The sequence below is a fragment of the Salvelinus fontinalis genome, chromosome 22 (genome assembly GCF_029448725.1).
Source record: "Salvelinus fontinalis isolate EN_2023a chromosome 22, ASM2944872v1, whole genome shotgun sequence".
NCBI lineage: Eukaryota > Metazoa > Chordata > Actinopteri > Salmoniformes > Salmonidae > Salvelinus > Salvelinus fontinalis.
Window position 1 is genome coordinate 5,339,224 of NC_074686.1, and position 12,184 is coordinate 5,351,407.

At 40.8% G+C, this 12,184-nt stretch overlaps 1 pseudogene; it reads right to left on the reverse strand.

The window, feature by feature from the left end:
* Nucleotides 1-9,680, reverse strand: part of LOC129819455 (zinc finger protein 271-like) — a 30,864-nt pseudogene extending 21,184 nt beyond the window's left edge.
* Nucleotides 9,681-12,184: the final 2,504 nt, after the last annotated feature.

The following is a 12,184-nucleotide window of genomic DNA, read 5'->3' on the forward strand; positions in this document are numbered from 1 at the left end:
AATAATGACAAAGTGAAAACAGGTAAAAAACAGAAATACCTTACTTACATACGTATTCAGACCCTTTGCTATGAGACTCAAAATTGCTTTCAGGTGCATCCTGTTTCCATTAATCATCCTTGAGATGTATCTACAAATTGTTTGTAGTCCACCTGTGGTAAATTCAATTGATTGGACGTGATTTGGAAGACACACACCTGTCTATATAAGGTCCCAGAGTTGACAGTGCATGTCAGAGCAAAAACCAAGCAATGAGGGCAAAGGAATTGCCCTTAGAGCTCCGAGACAGGATTGTGTTGAGGTACAGATCTGAGGAAGGGTACCAAAACAAATTCTGCAGCATTGAAGGTCCCCAAGAACACAGTGGCCTCCATCATTCTTAAATGGAATACTCTTCCTAGAACTGGTCACCCGGCCAAACTGAGCGATTGGGGGGCCTTGGTCAGGGAGGTGACCAAAAACCTGATGGTCACTGACAGAGCTCCAAAGTTCCTCTGTGGAGATGGGAGAACCTTCCAGAAGGAAGGTTTGATGAAACCAAGATTGAACTCTTTGGCCTGAATGCCAAGCGGTCGACCAATCACGTTCACATTGTCATGCTGTGAAACGCAGTTCCTAAGCTAATTCTCACGAAATCCCGTTTTAACATCAGGGTATGAGTCGAGAAACATGCCTATTTACCTTGAAAGTACGTAATGTCACGATTGCAAATCTATACGATATTACAGAGAACAAGTTAATTATCTCACATCTCTGAAAATATTTGTAATGTTGTGCTTCTTGTTCACAGAGGGAAATTCATGCCAATGTTATTTTCTTTAAGCTGTTAATACGAATCGAAAGGAGTTTCCAATATCCTCAATTCTTAAAGTATTTCTGGTGATAGCAAGTGACAGTGATACATAAGCTAGGTATATTTGAAACATTGCCATCCCATGGCAGCATTTACCAGCCACCAGGTTCAGAAGCTTTAAAACCACATAAAAAAATATTTAAAACACTATTCTATTTTTGCCCAAAATTAAGATATAAATTATTCAAAATGAACATAATTCATGCTGGTTATTATTTTAGTCTATTTTAGTTTTGGAGTCAAAGATAGTTTTGGAATAGTTTTAATTTTTCAAACAGGTTTGTTGTTTTATTTCAGTTTACTAAATAGTTTTCCCCTATTTACTTTTTCTATAAAAAGCATGGAGGTTTCCCCTATCAACCAGTCATAGGTACTGGCGACAAAGCGCCTCGTAACCTAGCTGGGAATGGGACAGACGGAACCGTTCTGTGGTAACAGACAGGGGTGATTTGTAATCAAATCTAATTCCCAGGAATGGGGTTCATATGAACCACAGAGACTGTGTGTGGGATAATAACATGGCCGTGTCCAACCCTGCTTGTTCCCTCGACTCCGCTACCAACCACCAATCTCCAACAGGGCCCTTAACCTGTATCACTAGACACCTCATAGTGAGCTACAGGTAGGAATCAGCAATGAATCCCAATAATGAGACACCTCTGGGGAGGAGTGTCAGCAACATTTAAAAAATATATATAGTGTTTTATGACAAACCGTTTTTTACAAATCCGTCAAGACACCAACTTAGACTTCACCGTGAAATGCTTTACTTACAAGCCTTTAACCAACTGCGCAGTTCAAGAAGAAGAAAATGTTTACCAAGTAGACTCAAATAAAAAGTAATAATAAAAAGTAACACAATGAGAATAACAATAACGAGGCTTTATACAGGGGGGACCGGGACCGAGTCAGTGTGCGGGGGTACAGGCTAGTTGAGGTAATATGTACATGAAGGTGGGAGCGTAGTGACTATGCATAGGTAACAAACAACCAGCGAGTAGCAGCAGTGTAGAAAAGGGAGAGGGGTGGGGGGGTCAATGTAAATTGTCCGGTGGTGATTTTATGAATTGTTCAGCAGTCTTATGGCTTGGGGGTAGAAGCTGTTGAGGAGGCTTTTGGTCCTAGACTTGGCGCTCCGGTACCGCTTGCCATGCGGTAGCAGAGAAAACAGTCTATGACTTGGGTGACTGGAGTCTGTGACAATTTTGTGGGCTTTCCTCTGACACCGCCTATTATATAGGTCCTGGATGGCAGGAAGCTTGGCCACAGTGATGTACTGGGCCGTTCGTACTACCCTCTGTAGCGCCTTACGGTCAGATGCCGAGCAGTTGCCATACCAGGCGGTGATGCAACCGGTCATGATGCTCTCGATGGTGGAGCTGTATTACCTTTTGAGGATCTGGGGACCCATGCCAAATCTTTTCAGACTCCTGAGGGGGAAAATGTTTTGTTGTGCCCTCTTCATGACTGTCTTGGTTTTTACCCACGTGGGTGATTGAAAGATGAACTCCACACTCCAGTCCAGTTGGTGGTGGTAATGCACCTTAAAGTTGGTTGCCAACCGCCATATAAAGTCCAAAGAAGAAAAAGAAGCCTGAAGGAAGGAGAAATGACGAGATACTAATTTGGTTTACCGTTTGGGGTGTCGCGACTGGTTACCTATTTTGATGTGATATGAAAGTATTGTGTGAAATTTTGTTGATGTGATATGAAAGTACAGCGATTTATGTTTCTAGAAATGTATCGCAATTGAGAATCGATTCACATTTAGGTGGAATATTTGACTATTTTAGCTGCCAGAGTCAGTCTACCTCTGAAAATAACATACAGTCCTTGGACCTTTAGGAGTAACAAGGCAGACTCCACGCCCATTTCGGTAAAAAGCTGAGGGATGGGGCTGGAGAAATGCAACCATCCATGATATCAACATTCTAGTTTTAACCATGTTTTGAGGATATACAGTGTTTGTTTATATTTACTGACAAACATTGGAGTAAAAAAAGCTTATATTTTGGGTTCTGATGGTTGAACTAAGCTCACGCATTTATAAGTGATTTCTTCATGAAACAATGGGTACATATCATTAATGTATAAGTCCCAAAATGGATGTAACAACTGCTGATTGCCCCTTTAAGAGAACATATTGGGTTTATCTAAAAGGAGATATTGAGGACGACTACAGTATTTCAGGCATGGTCATTGGATGCATTTGATCAATTGTTAACGTTTTGTTGATGGTCCACTCTTGATGTTCTACACGTTACAGTGTAGCTTCAGCCATTCCTACAGAACAACATTAAAGTGTAGGACCCCTTTACTGCATATTGGTTCAACGACTGCAGAGACGGTACTTACTGGGGTTAAACAGATCTCCAACCTCCTCTTCTTCCTCCTTCTCCTCTTTCAATGTGACAGTCATCTCCCCCGCCTCCTCTTTCACTCCAAAAAATGATCCCTCCTCTTTCTCCTCCTCCTCTTCTTTTACTGTAACATCCTCATCTTCCTTTACTCTGAGCGCGTCTTCCTCTTCTTTCACTGAAACGGCTTTCTCTTCTTCTTTCACGGTAACAGCCTCACTCTCTACTTGTTTTTTTTTTGTTTGTTTTTTCCAAAGAGAAGCATGTGTTGATTGATTCGTGTTTAATGAGTGAGAATTTAAAACAAACTTTACACCCACTACACATTTGCATTGAACTATACTTTTGACATGATCCTTTTTTTGACCCCAGAGGCACATCTTTTATCATAGCCAAAATGTGGTTTACTCTATTCTTCCAATTTATCATGACTTTGTCAATCAACTTGTTCTTAATAAATCTAAATCGTGGTTTAGTGTTTCTGTATCAAAATGGACTTAAAAAAAATTCACGTCCTTTGGAGTAATTTTGACCACATCCAAAAGCATCTTTGATAAATAGGACGTTTATTTCAAATCAAAATCACATTTTCTTGGTCACATACACGTGTTTAGCAGATGGTATTGTGGGTGTAGTGAAACGCTTGTGTTTCTAGCTCCGATGGTGCAGTAATATCAAACAAGTAATATCTAACAATTTCATAACATATACCCAATACACACAAATCTAAGTATTTGAATCTAGGTTTCTCTGTAGACATGATCCATCCCACCAGAGGGTGGAGGGGCTCCTGTATCAGTGGTTTTGACCAGATAGACACCTGCAGACACACACATTAACACATCCCCTGCGAGCCCAGGCAGTTCAATACATTCAGGATTTCTTACGGTCCATGTGCAATGTATATGGTTACCTCTCTCTCTCCCTCCATCTCTTCTTTAACAAGCAGCCATGTTGTTGTCATTCCACTAGGGGCCTGTTTTCAGCATTTTAAGTCTCCAGTAAATAATCAGTGCACTGGAATTATCCCTCAACACCCTTTACATATGTACTGTACTGGAATTATCCCTCAACACCCTTTACATATGTACTGTACTGGAATTATCGCCTTTACACATGTACTGTACTGGAATTATCCCTCTACACATGTACTGCACTGGAATTATCCCTCTGCACCCTTTACACATGTACTGTACTGAAATTATCCCTCTACACATGTACTGCACTGGAATTATCCCTCTACACATGTACTGTACTGAAATTATCCCTCTACACACGTACTGTACTGGAATGCACCCTTTACACATGTACTGTACTGAAATTATCCCTCTACACATGTACTGTACTGAAATTATCCCTCTACACATGTACTGCACTGGAATTATCCCTCTACACATGTACTGTACTGGAATGATCCCTCTACACCCTTTACACATGTACTGTACTGAAATTATCCCTCTACACATGTACTGTACTGGAATGATCCCTCTACACCATTTACACATGTACTGTACTGAAATGATCCCTCTACACCATTTACACATGTACTGTAATGATCCCTCTACAGTCTTTACACATGTACTGTACTGGAATTATCCCTCAACACATGTACTGCACTGGAATTATCACATTGGCTGGCAGAAACTTGCTGTTTCTTTATTGGGCCATCAAAACTGTCTCAGTGATTTTTGTGATTGGTTACATTTCAGTCACATGTGCATAAGGGAGAGGGGGTGTCTGATGACTGCAGGTCAATGCAACTGAGAAATATGATCCTTGTAATTATTCTCTGTGAATATCAGCAGTGATAATTATTGTGAAATATTTAGTTCATTTCTTGAGAGAAAAATTATAATTAATCATTTCTGAACAACCATTTTTTTATTTAATGTCTATTAAGAATATCTTATCAACTTTATTTCACTTGGTGATGATTCATTGTAGAGAACATAACATGACATCTACAGTGGCAAGAAAAAGTATGTGAACCCTTTGGAATGACCTGGATTTCTGCATAAATTGGTCATCAAATTTGATAATAAATAATAACAAACAAATGATTGTATTTTTCTTGTCTATATTGAATACATCATTTAAACATTCACAGTGTAGGTTGGAAAAAGTATGTGAACCCCTAGGCTAATGACTTCTACAAAAGCTAATTGGAGTCAGGAGTCAGCTAACCTGGAGACCAATGAGACGAGATTGGAGATGTTGGTTAGAGCTGCCCTGCCCTATAATAAAGACTCACAAAATTTGAGTTTGCTTTTCACAAGAAGCATTGCCTGATGTGAACCAAGCCTCGAACAAAATAGATCTCAGAAGACCTAAGATTAAGAATTGTTGACTTGCATAAAGCTGGAAAGGGTTACAAAAGTATCTCTAAAAGCCTTGATGTTCATCAGTCCACGGTAAGACAAATTGTCTATAAATGGATAAAGTTCAGCGCTGTTGCTACTCTCCCTGGGAGTGGCCGTCCAGCAATGATGACTGCAAGAGCACAGTGCAGAATGCTCAATGAAGTTAAGAAGAATCCTAGTGTCAGCTAAAGACTTACAGAAATCTCTGGAACATGATAACATCTCTGTTGACGAGTCTACAATAGGTAAAACACTAAACAAGAATGGTGTTCATGGGAGGACACCACGGAAGAAACCACTGCTGTCCAAAAAAAACATTGCTGCATGTCTGAAGTTTGCAAAAGTGCACCTGGATGTTCCACAGAGCTACTGGCAACATGTTCGTGGACAGATGAAACTACAGTTGAGTTGTTTGGAAGGAAAACACAACACCATGTGTGGAGAAAAAAAGGCACAGCACAGCAACATCAAAACCTCATTCCAACTGTAAAGTATGGTGGAGGGAGCATCGTGGTTTGGGGCTGTTTTGCTGCTTCAGGGCCTGGACAGCTTGCAATCATCGAGGGAAAAATAAATCCCCAAGTTTATTAAGACATTTTGCAGGAGAATGTTAGGCTATCTGTCCTCCCAATTGAAGCTCAAGTTGGGTGATGCAACAGGACAACGACCCAAAACACAAAAGTAAATTAACAACAGAATAGCTTAAACAGAAGAAAATACGCCTTCTGGAGTGGCCCAGTCAGAGTCCTGACCTCAATCCGATTGAGATGCTGTGGCATGACCTCAAGAGAGCAGTTCACACCAGACATCCCAAGAATATTGATGAACTGAAACAGTTTTGTAAAGAGGAATGGTCCAAAATTACTCCTGAGCGTTGTGCAGGTGTGATCCGCAACTACAGAAAACGTTTGGTTGAGGTTATTGCTGCCAAAGGAGGGTCAACCAGTTATTAAATCCAAGGGTTCACACACTTTTTCCACCCTGCACTGCGAATGATTACATGGTGTGTTCAATAAAGACATGAAAACATATAGTTTGTGTGTTATTAGTTTAAGCAGACTTTGTTTGTCTATTGTTGTGACCTAGATGAAGATCAAATTTGATGACCAATTTATGCAGAAACCAGGTATTTCCAAAGGGTTCACATACTTTTTCTTGCCACTAAGTAGCTGAATATGCTTATGGATTAACAGTCTAACAGTTTGAAGGGCACAACTCATGTCATTCTGGTTGAACAGTGAGAGACTAGTTAATTATGGACTAACAGTTTGCCAGTTTGAAGGGCACAACTCATGTTATTCTGGTTAAACAGTAAGAGACCAGTTTCATATTGGGGCTAAATGGCTAATGTAATGATGCATTAAGCCATGTATATATATACAGTACCAGTAAAACACACCTCATTTAAGGGTTTTATTTTTACTATTTTCTACATTGTAGAATAATAGTGAAGACATCAAAACTATGAAATAACACAATAATGGAATCCTGAAGAAACCAAAAAAGTGTTAAACAAATCAAAAAATATTGTATATTCTTCAAAGTAGCCACCCTTTGCCTTGATGACAGGTTTTCACACTACTGGCAATCTGTCAAATAAATCAAGAGATAAAAACAAATTACAGTCAGAGCAGTGGTAAGAAGGTTTGTCTCCTGTGTGTGTTCTCTGGTGTCTATTCAGGCTGCTTGACTGAGTAAAACTCTTCCCACACTGATCACAGCTATATGGCTGCTCTCCTGTGTGTGTTCTCTGGTGTGATACCAGATTGCTTGACTGAGTAAAACTCTTGCCACATTGATCACAGCTATATGGCTGCTCTCCTGTGTGTGTTCTCTGGTGTGATACCAGATTGCATGACTGAGTAAAACTCTTGCCACACTGATCACAGCTATAAGGTTTCTCTCCTGTGTGTGTTCTCTGGTGCTCTTTAAGGCGTTCTCCCAGAGAAAAGTTTTTCCCACATTGCTCACAGCTATATGGCTGCTCTCCTGTGTGTGTTCTCTGATGTGATACCAGGTTGCTTGACTGAGTAAAACTCTTGCCACACTGATCACAGCTATATGGCTGCTCTCCTGTGTGTGTTCTCTGGTGTGTTACCAGGTTGCTTGACTGAGTAAAACTCTTGCCACACTGATCACAGCTATAAGGCTTCTCTCTTGTGTGTGTTCTCTGGTGTGTTTTCAGATTACTTGAATTAGTAAAACTCTTCCCACATTGATTACAGCTATAAGGTTTCTCTCCTGTGTGTACTCGCTGGTGTATTTTTAGTTTTGATGAAGATTTGCAATGTTTCCCACAGTCAGAGCAGCAGTGAGGTTTCTTTCCTGCGGGTCTCTGATGGTGTTTCTTGAGGTGTCCTGATGTGGAGAGACTCTTTTCTGCCTTGTCAGCTTCATGATGTTGTTGAAGCTCCCCAGAGGACCCACGATAGTCCCGTCTCTCTCCTGTGTGAACAACAAAGTCAGACAGATGGTTAAAGGCCCACAACAGCGGAAATCTACTGTAAAAGGTGATGCCAACAGCGTAGCTATGATGATGTACAACAACTGTCTTCTGTAATGAATGTAATGAGTATTTGACATTTGTCTTAAAATTAGCAAGACTAGTCATATTTTGTCTTGTTTTCACATTAGTAGTAACATCTAAGATTGTAGACTAAATGTCTTCTAAGTCTTGTTTTAGTTTGGTCCACCAGCCAGTGTGGCAGGCAGAGGAAAGAATATACCAGCCACTGATTTTTTTACCAGGCCAAATATTTTTTTGCCATGACTGATTACACCAAAAATCACAACAACAAGAAAACGAATGAGCACGATTGGCAACGTTTGTAAAACAAGAAATGTAAGTATGAAGTAATGTGGTATATTGCTCCATGTAATTACATTTTTGTGACCCGAGTCTGTGTTAAAATAATACATTTAGATACAATAGTAATGATGAACAGTTGTACAAGTGAACATCAAGAATCAACAAAGTGCCCGTCCTGCCAGATAAAATGCTTACTAATTATTATAGTTCAGGGCTCTGCGCTGACAAGTTTATGTACGGAACATAAATATAAACGCAACATGGAAAGTGTTGGTCCCATGTTTCATGCGGGATCGTCTGAGGAGAGGGTGCAGAGGAGTATTTCTGTCTGTAATAATGCCCTTTTGTGGGGAAAAACTCAGTTGATTGGCTGGGCCTGGCTCCCCAGTGGGTGGGCCTATGGCAGCGCACCTGCCCAGTCTTGAAATACATAGATTAGTGCCTAATGAATTTATTTAAATCGACTTCTATAAACTGTAACTCAGTAAAATGTTTGAAATGGTTGCGTTTATAATATTGTTCAGTAGTTAGGAGCTGGGCAATTCCACAGTAGCGGAATTACACCAGACTGATTTTTTACTTTAAAATGTATCCACAAAAACCATTCCTGCTTTAAAACCACGTTTCTGTACATCAGTTCAACAACTGCAGAGTTTGTGCCCCCGTTATTAAATATTAGTATTTACTGGTGTTAATCTGACCTTCCGTCTCCTCATCCTCTCCTTCCTCCTTCACTTCAAAATCGGCATCTTCCTCTTCTTTTACTGAAACATTCTCCTCTTTCACTCTGAACGCGTCTTCCTCTTCTTTCACTGAAACGTCTTTCTCTTCTTCTTTTACTGTAACAGCCTCCTCCTCTTTCACTCTGAACGCGTCTTCCTCTTCTTTCACTGTAACGTCTTTCTCTTCTTTTACTGTAACAGCCTCATCCTCTACTTCTATTTTTACTGTGACATCCTCCTCTTCCTTCTCCTCTTTCACGACAACCTTCAGACACAGAGCTTCTTTCTCCGTCCAGCAGACTTCTTCTTCAGCAGGAGGGGTGAACTGTAGGGAGCTCATGTTCGGGGATATTAGCTCGCTAGTTATCATTAGCGACTAGATTAGTGCTAATTTAACCAGCCAGCTACTATAGCTGACTAATAAAAACAACGTAAATATTAAATGAAATAGGTTAAGAAGTAGATACGACAGAAGTGTGTCTAAAACACAGCAGCTAATATAGACCAAATGGGTATAAATAGCTGGAATCTTTCGGCTATGTTGGCTAGCAAGCTACCGAGGTGGTCGACTAGCTGTTTATGAAGAACCGTCTACTAGATTATACGTCACGCTAGCAGCATCGCCTGAAAAACGCACATCGCCGTCTGCTGACTGGAGTGGGAAACGCAGTTGAGGATCATATTTTATTTTCAGATCAAGTTAATTTTAAATGTATTTAATGAACTATTTTAAACTTTAGTTTACAGCGCATTCGGAAAGTATTCAGACACCTTGACTTTTTCCACATTTTGTTACGTTACAGCCTTATTCTAAAATAGATTAAATAGAAAATGTTCCTCATCAATCTACACACAATACCCCATAATGACAAAGTGAAAGTAGGTTTTTCGAAATTGTCGGAAAATTATTACAAATAAAAAACAGAAATACCTTATTTACATAAGTATTCAGACCCTTTGCTATGAGACATATTACGGACATATTCAATCTCTCCCTATCCCAGTCTACTGTCCCCAGATGCTCACTTCCGTCGTCATGAAGTGCTTTGAGAGACTAGTCAAGGATCATATCACCTCCACCTTACCTGTGACCCTAGACCCACTTCAATTTGATTCCCGCCCCAATAGATCCACAGAAGATGCAAGCGCCATCACACTGCCCTATCCCATCTGGACAAGAGGAATACCTATGCAAGAATGCTGTTCATTGACTATAGCTCAGCATTCAACACCATAGTACCCTCCAAGCTCATCATTAAGCTCGAGGCCTTGGGTCTGAACCCACCCCTGTGTAACTGGGTCCTGGACTTCCTGACGGGCCACCCCCAGGTGGTGAAGGTAGAAAAAAACACCTCCACTTCGCAGAAACTCACAAGGAAGGGTGCTCAGCCCCCTCCTGTACTTCCTGTTCACCCATGACTGCGTGGCCATGCAAGCCTCAATTATCAAATTTGCAGACGACACAACAGTAGTAGGCATGATTACCAGCAATGATGAGAGCCTACAGGGCGGAAGTGAGGGCCCTGGGAGTGTGGTGCCAAGAAAATAACCTCTCACCAAACATCAACAAAACAAAGGAGATGATCGTGGACTTCAGGAAACAGCAGAGGGAGCACCCCCCATCCACATCGATGGGACCGCAGTGGAGAAGGTGGAAAACTTCAGGTTCCTCAGCATACACATCACTGACAAACTGAAATGGTCCACCAAACACAGACAGCGTGGTGTAGAAGGCGCAACAGCGACTCTTCAACCTCAGGAGGCTGAAGAAATTTGGCTAGGCACCTAGAACCCTCACAAACTTTTACACGTGTACAATTGAGAGCATCCTGTCAGGCTGTATCCCCGCCTGGTACAGTAACTGCACCGCCCGCAATGCGGTCTGCCCAATGCATCACCGGGGGCAAACTACCTGCCCTCCAGGACATCTACAGCACCCGATGTCACAGGAAGGTCAAAAAGGTCATCAAGGGCAACAACCACCCGAGCCACTGCCTCTTCACCCCGTTATCATCCAGAAGGCGAGGTCAGTACAGGAACATCAAAGCTGGGACAGAGAGACTGAAAAACAGCTTCTATCTCAATGCCATCAAACTGTTAAATACTGTTAAATAGCCATCACTAGCACATTAGAGGCTGCTGCCTATATACATAGACTTGGAATCACTGGCCACTTTAAAAATGGAACACTAGTCACTTTAATAATGTTTACATATTTTGCATTACTCATCTCATATGTATATACTGTATTCTATCCTATTCTACTGTATCTTAGTCTATGCCGCTCTGACATTACTCCCCTAAATTTGTATATATTGTTAATTCCATTCCTTTAGATGTGTGTATTGTTGTAAAGTTGTTCGATATTACTGCACTGTTGTCCTTGAGTGTCCCAGCCAGAGCCCGGACTTGAACCCGATCAAACATCTCTGGAGAGACATGAAAATAGCTGTGCAGCGACACTCCCCATCCAACCTAACAGAGCTTGAGAGGATCTCCAGAGAAGAATGGTAGAAACTCCCCAAATACAGGTGTGCCAAGCTTGTAGTGTCATACCCAAGAAGACTCAAGGCTGTAATCGCCGCCAAAGGTGTTTCAACAAAGTACTGAGTAAAGGGTCTGAACACTTATGTTAATGTACGATTGGGCCGTTGTCATCCCACTTCCATGATTAGTAAGAATTAGATTTGTAGAACTATTGTTTTTTATGATTCATACATACTTTCCTAAACCTAAAATGTACCTAAATAATCTACAAGATCAGAGTATTTTTAAATCTACCAGTTGGAGATGAATGATGACTTCCTTTAGTTGATAGATTAGATTCTAGAACTAGATTCTGTTCTCTCCATGTATTCTAGATTCTAGAACTAGTTTCTGTTCTCTCCATGTATTCTAGATTCTAGAACTAGATTCTGTTCTCTCCATGTATTCTAGATTCTAGAACTAGATGCTGTTCTCTCCATGTATTCTAGATTCTAGAACTAGATTCTGTTCTCTCCATGTATTCTAGATTCTAGAACTAGATTCTGTTCTCTCCATGTATTCTAGATTCTAGAACTAGATGCTGTTCTCTCCATGTA